Raw genomic sequence first — 15,660 nt, 5'->3', positions numbered from 1 at the left:
TCATCATCATTGAGTCATTCATCTCGGTGGTATGAATTCTATTTATTTGGACACAATTGCACGCTAGCACCACAGTGTCCGCTGGGCAAGCATCACGTCCAATCCCAGCGTCATTCCCGTTATAGTCTGCAGGCCCCACAGCAATGTCTATGTCCACCTGCTCTGTGATAGTGTGTTCACAGATGAAGACATAGACGGCACTTCTGACGAAGTCTCTAAAGCCTCATCCCAGACATCAGGCCAGGTCACAGCCAGTAAGCTTATGTACTGACGGCGGTGGAGATTTCGTGAGAAGGACTTCTGCCAGGAGATTCATACTCAGACGTTTTCCTCTATGACACATATAGTCCTCGGCCTCCAGCATTCTTATAAGCCTTTAATTTCTTTCCAGTGGCCTGTCCCAGTCTTCCAGTATAATCCATCAGACTCCGAGTGGTGTAACAGTAACAGACACGAATAACATAGAATGTGCGTTTAATGTTTATCTTCTCTATTCTATAGTCACCATTTAGGTACATCAGGGAGTTTCACCCTTTTGTCACGAACTTACAAGCCTTCTTGTAGTATTTCCTTGTAGGTGAAATCTAGTCTGTAATGATAGTAATGCTGCCAATTGCAGTCATGTGAGGATCCCTCTCTAAAAATTATCACAGAAAATTGCCCTAGTCAAGTGGGTACCCATCCTGTTCAACGAGAACTGTCCTATGAAGTACGCTTTTTATCCAAACTGGCTAAAACTAGTTATAAACTATCCAAGAGTAGGACATTTCGCTCTGCTGGGTTCAGATGAATAAAAAAATGCTGCAAATTGAAGTAGGGTTGTGTTGTGAGGAGACGGAAAGGACCAAGGCGACAGTGGATATGAAAAATATTATGTACGACGAGAGATGAGTTGTAAGTCCGACATGTGGGTGACAGACGATAAATCAACCTTTAAGAGTTAACCTCTGAGGTGCCGCATTAAAACACGAACAACTCACCTTGAACGTTACACGAGCTTGACCTCATTTTGTTTCATGGGTGAAATATGAGAAGTAGGGAACTTGCTAACGAAATTCAAACCATAATGCAGCCTAGACCTACAACTCTGAGGGTAAGTCTTTGCCATGTGTAATTATAGAACACTCTAAGGCTTTCACAGCCTATATATATGCTTTATGAATATCTTATTGTCTCCTTCACAGGTTTTTAACCAGTTGAATGTCATACCTTTCCTTTGCTCAAAATATCAACAATATTTTCTCTAAATTTTGCTGATTGTTTTATGTAGAACAAACTCGCAATCCTTCTGATGTATAGCTGCTCAGAAGGTTATGTCTGATTTTGTAAATTTAAGGTGTCTGACACCCAGAGCTACTCTGTAAATGATAGGCTGTTGGAAACGATTCAAGAAATACAGTTTCGGCCAACACCAATTAGCTTAAAACTTCCGAGACGACGCACATTCGCCTTCACGATTAGTAGTCGACGTCAAAACATGAGGTTTCAATAATCTCAGTCTTTGACTATCGAACCTATGTTGTGTTACGCGACGAAAAGTAAATTCTGTTCAACGGCCGTGATTGTTTCAAACGTTGGTAGGTATCATTTTTTTTTTCATTTTCATTTTTGCATTTGATTTTTAACGGGGTTCCTTTGCAAAATGACTTTGTACTGAATTTTTGCCTCAGATTGGTAATACTATGTACCAATTAGATTTCAACATGTAGCTCTTTTTGATGCATTCTGTTTTCTTACAAAAATGATGTAGCGTTTCCATATTGCAAATTGATGTGATATTACTGACATTAAAAATACAGCATTGATACGCATGAAACAAGACCAGTTTTAAAATACCACTTTTTCACTACAAGTGTCACAGGCGGAGAATACATTTATCATCTATGCAACATTTCGAATAGATATGACATAGGGATATTATTAATAAATTCGATTGGTATTTGATCGAGGTTGAGCTTTCTTTCCGTTTTGCAATACTTGAAAAATCACTAAACGGATTCAACTGCTGGATTCTGCTCTGCAGTACACAGAAGAGTCACTGAACGCCTATCAATAACACTTCGCGCCTCGGGGACAGATAGTCGGACTCTCAAATTTCTACAATTCTTTTCTGATCTACCACTTGTGGGGGCTCATTTTAAAGCGCTTGGAGAAAGAAAAACTTTGTTCGTCTTAGTTTTTCGAAAATCCGAAATTTTATTTTTCCTCCATAGAGTTAACACAGGAATAGCGGCCATTTTGAATTTCAAATATCGCAAAATGATGGGTAATTTTTCCGCTATTTCAAAATATTGCACGGTGACCCTCGATTTTTATCTTTGATTTGGTAAGAGAATGGTCGAAAGTTTCAGGAAAGTTTAAGCAAAAGTTGAAGTCTTTCACTTTAGAGGCGCATACTACCTTAACACAGGTGTTTGATGGTGTGTCCAATACAGTATATGTGTGTATTGGACCAAGGATGTTCTTCGAGAAGAAACCCTCATGGAGACTATGCTACACCGACCTAACAAAATCGTGGCGGACCGGAGGATGATATTGGACACGGCTGTGTCAACTGTAATCCGTACACGTCCAGTGACTTTCCAAAGCGTAAAGGACTGTTTGGTGATTTTAGAAGCATTGCAAACCACAAAGGTTCCGAAGCTCAACATTGATCAAATTTCGATGTGATTTTATAAATAATATTCATATTCATAACTAAGCTTATATATACATTTTGCGTAGACTATAAATGCCTCTTCCGAATGCGCAAGTGTATCATAGATGTGTATTTGATTTACATGTCGATAAAAGTTCATTTTGGACGTTGACCTTGCTTACATCTAAAAATTTCATGTGCATTCTAAACCGGGTATGCTCCTACTTTACAGAGATTTGCATAATTCATTATTCACTGTCTTGAACTTTTCAGAGTCTTGTCAATTCCAAATACCTTTCTCGACAACATCAATGATTGCATGGCGACGTAAGGCCCTACTATTTTACTGAGAAATCAACACGCTGTATCAATTTTCGATATTCGTCACAAGACAATATTGATGCTAACCCGTATGCGACACTTTGTGGTGCACTACTATTGCTGTCTGCCCTCATTGATCATGGGTGGTATTGAATGCGTGAAAACATTGAGAGAAACAAAAGAAATATGTATGAATGGACCAAATCTGGTTTGGTGTGGCCCGTTAAACAGGTTTATTTTATCCGGCCTTAGCTGTTGTTGCTTTTTAGTCCCCACGGACACCGTCCGAGGGGACTTACAGGTTTGGTCATGTCCGTGCGTGCGTCCGTGCGTGCGTGCGTCCGTGCCTGGAGCGATTTCATTCAAACTTAGTACATAGATTACTTGATATGTCATACATATGCACGTCAATTTGTTTTGTGATACGATCCAATATGGCCGCCAGGCGGCCATTTTATTACGATTTTTTCATGTACAGAGCCATAACTCAGGCATATCTCAACCGATTTTATTCAAATTTGGTACAAGGACATTGAACTATGTCATACATATGCACGTCGATTTGTTTTGTGATATGATCCAATATGGCTGCCAGGCGGCCATTTTATTACGATTTTTTCATGTACAGAGCCATAACTCAGACATTTCACAACCGATTTTATTCAAAGTTTGTACAAGGACATTGACCTATGTCATACATATGCACATTGATTTATTTTGTGATACGATCCAATATGGCTGCTGTGTGGCCATTTTGATATGGTTTTTTCATGTCTGGAACCATAACTCAGACAAGTATCAAGCAAATTTATTCAAAGTTGCTACAAGGAGATTGACTTATGTCATACATGTGCACATCATTTTGTTTTGTGATACGATCCAATATGGCTGCTACGTGGCCATTTTGTTTTGATTTTTTCATGTACAGAGCCATAACTCAGGCATATCTCAACCGATTTTATTCAAAGTTGGTAGAAGGACATTGACCTATGTCATACATATGCACATTGATTTGTTTTGTGATACGATCAAATATGGCCGCCAGGCGGCCATTTTATTACGATTTTTTCATGTACAGAGCCATAACTCAGGCATTTCTCAACCGATTTTATTCAAAGTTTGTACAAGGACATTGACCTATGTCATACATATGCACATTGATTTGTTTTGTGATACGATCCAATATGGCCGCCCTGTGGCCATTTTTTCACATTTTTTTCATGTCTTGAACCATAACTCAGACATGTATCAAGCGAATTTATTCAAAGTTGGTACAAGGACATTGACTTATGTTATACATATGTAGGTCGATTTGTTTCATGATATGGTCCAATATGGCCACATGGTGGCAATTTTGTTATGGAATTTTTTCACGTCGAGAGCCATAACTCTGGCAAGTCTCAACTGATTTTATTCAAAGTTGGTACAAGGACATTGACTTATGTCATACATATACGTATTGATTTTTTAAACAGTAACATCAAATATCGCTGCATGGCGGCGATTTTGTTACGATTTTCTCATGTACAGAGCCATAACTAAGACATATTTCCACAAGAATCATTCAAAGTTGGTACAAGGACATTGTCCTATTTCATACATATGCTCGTCAATTTGTTTGACGTATGTAGCAGTATCATGTCAATTATTGAAGTTTCGTAATTAGGCTGATATGTCAAGAAATACTGCATCAAATATCATGAAACTTTGTACAGATGTTAAGCTTACATTGCTTTAACAGTGAAAAAGACATTTATCAGTGTCATTTTAATTAATTTTTAATTGCATATGTAATGAACTTTCCTAATTAGAGTGACATATCCACAAATACAGCGTCAAATTTGATGAAACTTGCTACAGGTGTTGATCTCATAGTGTTGTAAATACTGAATCAAACTTTATGAAATATGGTACCGGTGATAATCTGTTAGTGTTAGGATAGTATGCAAAAACATTTTGCAACATCCTGTCGATTAATTCCTAGTTGACTCATTTAATGACCTTTAGGATGGTGGCCTACCTTGGTTTATGTTTTCATCACCATGGAACTCAGTCGTGGCCATTGAGCGCCATCTGTATCACAGTATTTTTATCACAGACCTAATTAATGAAGAGGACTCTATCCTCTCTGAGGACTTGTAATCAAAGTACCCATTAACAAGTGGGGACTGTGTCATCAACGATGACTTGTTTGTTTAATTGGAGGGGGGGGGGCACGTGAAACCGGCAAGACTCATCGTTACTCTCATGGACTGAAAAAGCGCTCTCAATGCCAGACGGCCTTGGCGTTGATGAACGAAGGGACATATAAAAGCTGTACTCTCGACGGCCTAGCATTACTCACGTGACGGTAAACAAGACTGGCCTCATACGCAAAATTCCGAGATTAAATGTGAAAAAAGTGAGAAAACCTAATCGGTGTCGTTTTATTTGCGTTTCAAGTCCTCAGGTCCATATGCAAATTTGGTTTGTAAGAAAATGCAATGGTACATGTTATCCCTGTTAAAAAGACATCGTATCATGAAGATTACAGCGGGCAGCAAAGAAATTATAAGGATTCTTCTTCGAAATAAATATTTCAATATTTCCTAAAAATACAGGTAAATATTATGACATTTCAGAGGTATCCAGCTTCAGAGGCAACACCGAAAGCAATTCAGCTAGATCCCGAAGTATGCTTTACAAATTATTATTATTATCATTTTCATTATTATAATTATTATTTTTATTATTATTATTATTGTTGTTGTTGTTGTTGTTGTTGTAACAAACTTCTAGCAATCGAACAGTATTTTGTTCGATCAAGAAAATAAATTTAGGAAACTGCAGTGTGCTTGCCAGGTAGGCATCTCAACAACTAGAGGGGTGTTTACTGTGCAGGCAACGACATCAAGTCGACACACAAGCGACCAGCGACTTTGAAATCGTCAAATATGTATAATTGTTGTCATGGCAACAGCTTAAGATGAGACGGGTGACGCAGAACAGACAGTCAAACATATCATTATGTAGATGATTGTGCAAATGCTGACAAGAACCGCCGCCGATATCGATGCACGGACAATAACGACCTCTCTTCAATACTACATTTCAATGGTGCATGCCATTGATTTTAAAATTATTTTGCATGTTCTCTAAAGGTTTGCTATATTCCATTTAATGGTTCACTCTTCTGACTAATGCAAAGTTAAAGACGGAATGACAGTAGACAGCTTTTAAGACTATTTCGTGAAAAAGCCCGCTCGTGAGACAGCAAGTTTCTCGGTGCAACTACTTTTTTTATTTTAAAGTGCATTAATTTTGTATACTCACACCATCACCCTTTGCAGCTGAAACTTTGACTAATCAGATATAATTCGCCCCTCAAAGTAAAAACCCTATTTGCATGACAAGATTGTTAACTCACTCACTCACTCTCTCTCTCTCTCTCTCTCTCTCTCTCTCTCTCTCTCTCCCTATACATTCCTCTTTGTCTGTCTGTCTGTCTCTCTCTGTGTCTCTCTGTCTCTCTCCTCTCTCTCTCTCTCTCTCTCTCTCTCTCTCTCTCTCTCTCCTCACTTTATAGTCGCTCATTTCTGATGGCAATCTTGGTCGTGCAAATAAAGAGTAGAGAGGAAAGACATTAGAAATTAATTTAAATGAATTTCACAAAAGTTTGCGAAAAGGAGGTAACCTATTTTAGCATCTGAAGAGCTATCTTGCATAAATATGGTTGTTTCGTTATTGGTCAGACGATACAGCTTATCAGTCTGGATTATGGTTTACCGCAATAAAATCCATCTTTACACCAAGTGGTTTTTGTTTTTCACTTCAGGGTATCAAAACTGCCCACACATGACGTCACGACTAGAATGCTTATTATACAAGCATCATGGGTATAGGTGTAGTCATTCTTATAAATATTACGAGGGTAAAATTAATGCTGGGCGCTGTGAGCGATCGCGAAAGCTTGAGAGACTGGCTTACGTAAAGTCCTGGCCTCTTAAATTTTTAAAAAATCGTCAACGTTCGAAGTGCTGTGAAAAGACTAAACGTCAATCGCACGATATGCACACTCGCGAATTTCATTTGCCGATATGTAATGGCATTTAAACGCGCAAGTAGGTGAATGTCGTTTCAGAGTATACCGCCACATCCCAAGTTCAGTTTTGGTGATAATCGACGCCAACAACTCACTATATTGAGGCTTTCTCTTGATCTTCATAATGTGGAAGATCTTTAGTATCATTCGCGTACTGTATTAAGCTGTTTAACTTGACTGTTTCCAATCGGTTACTTTCCTTCATCGCTCGTTTCTGCTATCACAGGAATGCGATGTAAAACGCTATAGTCTGGTGACCTGGGCGGGAAATCGACCGTCTGCTACACTGAACCTAACGCCGTCGCGATTTCACATCAACTTGCTCTTGCTTTTGCCGATCGATTGGTCGGGTAATAGCGTTAATTGTCGCATAATTTAAGCTGTAATTGCCGATAACTCCATTTATCCAGAGAAAGAGAAAGTGCATGGTAGGTTGACGCAAGCTTTAACGAGAAAATGTGGCACGGACGGAAAATGTTACGTGAACAGGCTTGGTGGTTTTTTTTTGTCGAAGGGCTACGCACACATCCAAGCCATGATATCGCTTGATGGCCGTGAACAAAATTGTCGTTCGAGGAAATTTACCGCTCGTGAAACTGCCGTCGTTCTGTACTTCGCAGAAAACTGGAGTCTCTACCACTGAAACCTATGACGTCATGTGGGCCTCAATGACACAGGTTCACTCCATATTTTCTATCTAAAGATGCATATGTTCCGAAATCGTTACCGCGTTGCCCTTTCGCACTGCAGGCATCATGACGGGAGTCTTCGCGAGTGTAACGTTTGACTCCCTCGTAATACCATGTTACGGCAACTAGTGAATCTTGACAAGGCAGGGATCGTACTCACAGCTCTCGTGCCCAACTCACGCGTGAGATTGCAGAAACGGTGACGTCACTGGTGTTCAGCTTGTCCTTGGAAGGCGAATAATTAGTGTCGGTGCGATGGATGAATCATTTTAATGCGAGAGTGGCGTCATCTATATCGTATGTTGCTTTCGTCAGACTATACGGGCCGACATTCTAAGTGAGGAATATGGACAAATAGCATAGCAAACTACAATATTCCTACCACCGTATTATTGATGACACGGTTGTTCCATTTCACCGCTATGACGTCATCATTTTCATGCCTCATTCCGTCAACATATGTAATCGTTTCACGATGGCGAATTCCTTCATTCAAACGTCGTGACGGTTGTAACTTTTGATAATACTTCTGACGTCATCGGCTTGGCGCCGTAATTTTCCTCTTCGTCATCAGTGCTCGGTGATCAGCAAAACACGACTCTGCAGGAATGTAGCTATCGTTATCGAAGGAAATCTTATAGGCCTGCATGAAATATTTTTTGGCTGCAACCACGAGACTTACGCACACGTTTTCACATCGTTATTTCCCTAATCATTGAACTGATTTCTCAAGACTCGTAGGAAAAATTTGCATCTATATGGCACTTCAGATAAAATGCCGTTTGTCATCACTGAAGCTGTCACAGATTGTTTTGACAAGATTGTCCCCCAACAGTCGGAAGCCTGTGACAAGTGGAATTCGCCGAAAGTTAGTTACCAAGGCGACGAGGCTATGCTCTGCTATATACTTTCCATGCTTCGCGTCTACTTGCTTCAATCGTCTGGACGGCTGGATAACAAAAGAGGATGGGCATTTTTACTGTTCGACATGGCGCCATAGACGTTTTGTTCAATTACATCAACTGTACGTGACAGTTAAGAGTTTCAGTTACGCCTTCCATTCACTGGAAAATTTGGCGTGTTCCACATTGAATTAAATCGAAAGCCTTGGCCAATGGACCATCCCTGCCTTGGTTTTAGAGTGATCGTTATTTCAAGTGATATTATCAGCGACTCCTGGCCGCTACAGTCGACTTTTGTCACTCTTTTTTTTTCTTCGCGCGAGGCGGTAAAGAAGAGATCATAGGGTCACACTGACAGTGGAATTCATTGTCGACATAGCCAACGTTCAGCTATAGGGCACCTAAAATTTTTGAGAAATTTTAAAAATATGAAGATCCAATTGTACCAAATTATTTCCAATCGTGTCAATTTTGATTTTAAGTGATTTTCGTAAAAAAAAACTGTGACTTTTCGTCGTACGTTTGTAGAAAATCAAGCATGGTGACCCCATCTTTTTTCTTCATGTTTGATCATTCTCACATACCGAAAGTCAAAAGTCCCTGATTCAAATGTATAAAAATTGTTACAAGTTTTCTGATCGTATATCCTTAAGCAAACAACATCACAAACATAAAATTTTCATGTTTACTCCAATCTCTTGCATCTTATCATGTTGAAATATTCAGTATTCAGCTTATCAACACAATCTACATGTGTGTTATGCACACACTTATATCGCTGTCAGTTGAATTTGATATAAATTGAAATATCAGTTTACGGTCACACTGTTGCATATTCATACTCTGGCCGTGTGAATAAGATTAAAACATTTCAACATGATTAAAAAATAACTAAAACATTACAAAGCTGCAAGCAGCGTTGGCGGGGCCCAAGCTGTCGCCATGGTTAACAGTAATTGCACTGATGATACCATGGGCAAAATTTGAGCTTAAAGGGTCTTTTTGTTCTCGTACAAAAGAAATGTGAATATCATCTCGTGGTTATTGTTGAGTTTTATATAAACCAATATGGCCGCCAAACCATGTGACCCATCCATAAGATTAAAACATTTCAACATGATTAAAAATTCCTAAAAATGATGTTGAAACACAATACAATGTTGAAAAAAATATAAGGTTTAACATACCTACTGATTATTTATATCTTTTATATCTTTGTTACACTCTATTGGATACGTATTCATCGCAAGATGGCAAGTACAGGTAGCCATACAGGAAGTGAGTTAAACTGTACCATTACATTAAAGGAGAGGCACTCCGTTTTGTGTACCACAGTCAACACTATTTTGTGAACACTGAAACACCTTTTGGCCATTGTCTGTTGATAACTGTCAAGTCTCCTGGTCTTTCGTGTGTCGCTCTCTGGCCTGATCTCGTGTACCAGTATGTTTCAGTGTCATGAGCTTCAAATGACCCACATTCTGCTTAAACTCCATCAGAGTCAGAGCTATCTCTGTCACTGTCACTGCATACCACTGCCCGTAGGCAGTAGCAGGGCAGTAGCCGTGTTAACTTTGACAATTTTGTCAACAGTTTGTCAACTGCGTTCTTGTTCTTCTCCCTACAGCATGTTGACTGTCAAGTATTCAGCTTGCCAACGCAGCCTGTGTATGTATACTGTGCAATTGGGTAATTTTTCTGGACTCTAATTCAATTATCAACAATTGTGTGTTTACATATATAGGCTTTGTTGACAAACTGAATATTGTGTGTTTCAGCATGCAGTAGAAGACAGCAAGGAACTGTATTTGATATATTGCATATAAATTTTGAAATCATCATCAACAGTTGCAGCTTCTGTCCCATTACAAGGTCTTCTTGTTGTTTTTCTTATAAAAATTTAATGACATTCATACTATTTTAGAATTTTTGCGAAATAAATGCCATGAAATGCGATAAAATGGTTCAAGATTTTAAAGTATTACTTACATTAGAACCGTCGGATGACATGTTATTCATTTTTTTCATTGAATTATCTACCACACTATGCAATTTAAAAATGTTCAAAAAACAAGGGGATCAAAATATTTTCAGATCCCCCTTATAAGCAGAGCGAAGCCTTAAAGTCCCCCTCTACTACCCCCAGAATTTTCATCCCTCATTCCTCCAGCCCACCCCCCCCCACCAGTATTTATGAGTGCAGCCTGACACAACAGAACAGAGCCAATATTTAATACCCCTTCTGAAACAGAAAACTGATTGCATATATTGTTGTTTGAGAGACCACACAGAGTTGCCTCAAAAACCACCAGCGCCATCAAATACTCGGTCTCTCTGCATTGACACCGCTTTGAAGATGCTGTACTCCTGACGTCAGGTTTGAAAAAAACAAACCACAGAGGGCGCTATATCAACACTTAGCGTTTGTCGTATATATGAGCGCAACATTGTTTACCATCTTAACCCAGGCCCGATTGTCATCGACGATCAGACATTCATCATTCGCCATATTCAGGGACAGAGGTGTTTTCAACTGTGGCAGGCGTTGGATAAAGTGATCATGCTGTGAAATGCAGCCAGAGAACATAATATTCTGCGATCATAAGTTTATGGCCGCTATTTGCAGAAAGCGTCGCTGATAATTCCAAACGATCGCCCAATAGGTTCGATTAATTCACCTTACGGTTCATTGACCTAACGTGCCATTTTATGGGATGCGCTGCAAATGACTTGCTTCGAACGCGTTCCATCCTCCTCAGCGCTATAGGACTTTGTATAAAAGGGCGGATTTACCGAATCTCGAACAGGTCAAACGATTGATGTTTTCGCGAGCCTTCCTTTTACATTACTATGGCCGCGTTCGAATTTTTTGCGGTTTATTTCGGTGTGAAAATCTAAGGTTTCAGTAAAATGTCGCCACGCTCTGCGCCGTTCTCTAACCGACAGCGAGGGTATTCCGTTTCCAGTTTGCGTCACTGTCTTGACGTCACAGTGGTGGATTATTTCTATGTCCATTACAAGCATACTCCACTGCACTTTTGTGCAATATATGTTATAAAGGCGCTCGATTGTGAATATAATTAGGGCAGATGCTATGCTGCTCGCGGGTACGAGATCTTGCATTTCCCGCACATCACTTGGCATTTGCACATCTGAAAAGTATCCAACGTGGCATTTGCATAATGAGCGACGTTCTTATTAATGTGTATCCATTCCACTCTGACTTTTAATGTCCTTTTGCAAAATGCAAGATTGTGTATAGAACAGGTTGGGCAAATAAAGTTTGGTAAAGCATGATTTCTATCGCCTAGTAAAGAAGACCAAAAGTACGTTTTAACGTTCTAAAAAGTGACCAAAGACTGTCTTACACACAAAAGAAGCGAGAATTCAGCCACCTTTCATTCTGGTACAGGCACACGAAGCCCGATGCGCACGGCATTTCACATTTCAGGGACAGGCACTCGGAAGCAAGGGTATAGGAGGGGCACAAACGGACGCAGAGACGGGCCTCAGAAGCAGAGAAAACAGTTGACAAGGCTGCTGATGCATGTGATCTCAGACGAGTCGATGTAGGAAGTCTCGGGCTACAACGTAAAAACACACGATTGCCATCTCCTACTATGAAAAGTTGTAATGAGGTGTGATTAACTGTCTGCCAAATTTCCGGAAATCATAGAAAGCCCTGAGCAGACGCTGTTAAGAAATCTGTCATAAAAAATAAATCGTCCGAGCCCCCGGGACATTTAATGGTCACCCCTCAACGTCTGACTATTTAAAGAGCAAACTACGTCGCCGTGGTGACACGCATCTGCACCCATGTATGCGCAGAGAGAGAGAGAGAGAGAGAGAGAGAGAGAGAGAGAGAGAGAGGATGCAGGAGGCATTGGGAGACAGAGGACGCTATTGACGGAAAGGAACGCAAAAATAGTTGCAGGTACCTCGCCTTATTGACCGATAGCACATCCGTCAACTTGGTTTTGTCCTTCAACTTAAGCCTACAACGTATATCTTACGACTGACCTGCCTTCTGTTCTAAAGACGACAGCATATACGCTTCTCGTAAAGACATCTTCACGGCAACCAATGTGGCTCACTTTGACTTCTTGGAGTCAAACAGAAGCCAGCAAGAAATCTCGGTGCATAATTTAACCGCAGATTTTTTTTCCCTTTGACTGAACATTTCACATTTTTCTAAGCCGCGGCCCACTGAAATATATCCGCTTAGACATCCCTGGGCAGCGTTGTCATGGGAAACGGTGACGCACTTTCTTCTTGGATGCATGATTTTTACACACCTGTTAAAGCTAGCGTGTTGTGACTTAACTCTGTTGCTTATTTAATTTATTTTAATGATGTCTTCTTTGTACCCTGGATGGATTTTATGAGCGCATATATATATATATATATATATATATATATATATATATATATATATATATATATATATATACGCTAGTGATGGCTCATAGAGGTACCTCCCTTTCGTTTCACCTTATTGTTTGTCTTCCTTTGTGATTACAACTGATATCTCTCGCAAAAGTGGCAGATGCAGTGTATTTATGCTATGTTGATGATATCTTCAATGGGCGAATCGGCTAGCTCTGTTCGAGGAACAAAACAGGGAAATGCTTTGTCTGTCTGTCTGTCTGTCTGTCTGTCTGTCTGTCTGTCTCAGGCACAAGGCACTGTGTGACCCTGAATCTTGCAGGGGTCAAAGCAGATTGTATCCTTGAGTCATTCAAGGATCTGTAAAACGGAAATAACACAAAATGGGATCACGGAGTGCAAAAGCAACCCAACTGACATCGGGGATATGATAATTGTATGCACAAGTATGGCATGTTTACAGTCACTCGCACGGATATCTTCTTTATCTTATACTTTATGTCGTCGAGATAAATTTTTAAAACCATGCTGATGTTAATTTGTTCGCCAACGTACCCTTATATTACTTCGCCTCATAAACCCTACTTATTTTGATTTTTACGTCGTACTGTTATTTGTAGTTATTGTTTTCAGATAGACTCGCTTTTTAATCCTATTAACCAAGCGCACGTCACGATTATGGCTGTCTCACAATATTTGACACGCCACTGTCTTAAAAGAATTGTCATTTCACATGCATGCAACATTTAAGACGTTATGTTTTTTGCAATGTTATCAAGGATTACGTTGTTATTTTTTCACCAGTTCTTGTTATCAAGGAAAAATAAAACAACGCCCACGATGCGACTAGCTCTTGAATGAACTTAGAGAACTAGGCATCATTCCGGATCAAATGGGTCACGTGATCATCCTGTTTTTTAAATGTTAACAATTATTCGAGCTCCAAAACGTGCCGTTGTAAACATTTATTCTGCTTCCATGCTTATTACGCTTAAGTTTCTCTCACACATCTGTTACGTCAAAATCCCTCTTCTTTTAACTGCTGGCGATTCACAATCATGACAAGAACGGATTTTTCAGTACGCAATGCGGTGGGATTGATAACGTGGGCGTATGCCCGCTGTGTGTTAATACCGTGATATGCAGCGGTTGCTACAGAACCGTAGTCCACTCAAATTACGCGTAAAACCGGGCGTCCAAATGGTGGGCGGACGGGGACTTTCGACACAAATCTACAGTTAAATTTCTATACACTAGGAATGCATACCTACATTAGACGCCATCAATGTATAAAAAAAATTACTTTCGATTGTTTTTCATCTGTCCATACTCCCACGTACCCAATTTGCATGTCGCACTCGTATCTAATGAAAACGCATGCAATCTCTCTCTCTCTCTCTCTCTCTCTCTCTCTCTCTCTCTCTCTCTCTCTCTCTCTCTCTCTCTCTCCACTAACATGCATATGCCACCATGCACATACTATCCTACCTCAGTGTAGCTTCCACCCGCACTCAGTTCTGCTCAAGAAGACTTGATTACGTCATCACTTCGACTATGTGTTCTGTAGCTGGGTGCTGCTCACGATCAGTAATTGTCCGCCAAAAAAAAGCGCCGAAAAAAGAGTGACTTCTGAGAATTGGGATCATGCAGTCTTCGTCATCTTCCCAAGGTTTTTGAACAAAAGGAACCAAAGCAAAACTGATTGAGCGTCAAGACTCGAAGACAGGGATAGCAAGGAAACGTTGCCATAGAGACGAAATAACTGCTTCCTCCCCGTCTTGAGTTTAAGTTCTACGACGCATGATCAATGCTGTTTTCAGACGTGCGTTTGTTTTCTTGAGGTTTTATGATGCCGAAATCGTCATCAATATTCACCAGATCGTAACAGTGTTCTCGTTTGTCAAGCACGTCAGAATTTTCTTTAAAAATAAACTTTCAGTGAATCTGCACCATTCACCATCATCTTGCCACAACGAACTACGTCGCTCTCCCGGTCACACGTCAGGGCAGGAAAGGACGACGACGAGGAATGCACATCTCTGACGCTGGTTGAAATTTCGTCCGCACCGCAAGAGCGTGGCCAGGGTACACTTTTTTCGCGGGGAGTAAATGTGCAGGGATCCCTGATTAAGTGAGAGCAGCTTTCGAAGGATGGCTGTGTCTGGGGTAGCACTGGAGACTGCCGTGCCTATAGCTACGACCTACGTCATAGCGCATCCCCAAAGACTGTTTCGGTAATAAGCTTCGTGTGCTCAGCATTATTATGTTGGGTTTCCTCAGTTTATTCTGCCCGCTCTCAGTCTCGTCCCTGACACAGACGCAGAATGCAATGCATCTCCACAATCAGTCTTTCTATACGCCGGTATGCAGTCTGGAAAAATACTAATCTCTTGCTAATAAATGACAAAAAAAAAAAGACTCAACGATCTAGCTATGTGTTAAGCTTGTAATAAATTACGTATATGCAAGGCTTATTTTTATTCGCTCAAAATGTAAGAGCGAGGTCATGATTTTTGATCATATTGCATATTGTGGGGGGTAGTTCAGGCGTTTCTAGTTCTCAGATCATCGGCTGCCCCGCCGCTTGGAACACACTACACCGCCAAAGCTATTTTCCATGAGACTCCAATAATCTCATCAACA

The 15,660-nt window shown here is 40.3% G+C and overlaps 1 protein-coding gene across 1 annotated transcript in view; it reads right to left on the bottom strand.

Annotated features, from left to right (window-relative positions):
* LOC139147580 (neuropeptide Y receptor type 1-like) overlaps positions 1 to 15,237 on the bottom strand; it is a 57,092-nt gene extending 41,855 nt beyond the window's left edge. The window contains exon 1 of the mRNA XM_070718709.1: positions 14,506 to 15,237. The gene's annotated coding sequence lies outside the window, so the exon portion shown is untranslated. The remainder of the gene's footprint in view (positions 1 to 14,505) is intronic.
* Positions 15,238 to 15,660: the final 423 nt, after the last annotated feature.

The sequence above is a fragment of the Ptychodera flava genome, chromosome 13, assembly GCF_041260155.1.
Source record: "Ptychodera flava strain L36383 chromosome 13, AS_Pfla_20210202, whole genome shotgun sequence".
NCBI classification, from domain to species: Eukaryota; Metazoa; Hemichordata; class Enteropneusta; family Ptychoderidae; genus Ptychodera; species Ptychodera flava.
This window is presented reverse-complemented; position numbering and strand designations above follow the sequence as displayed.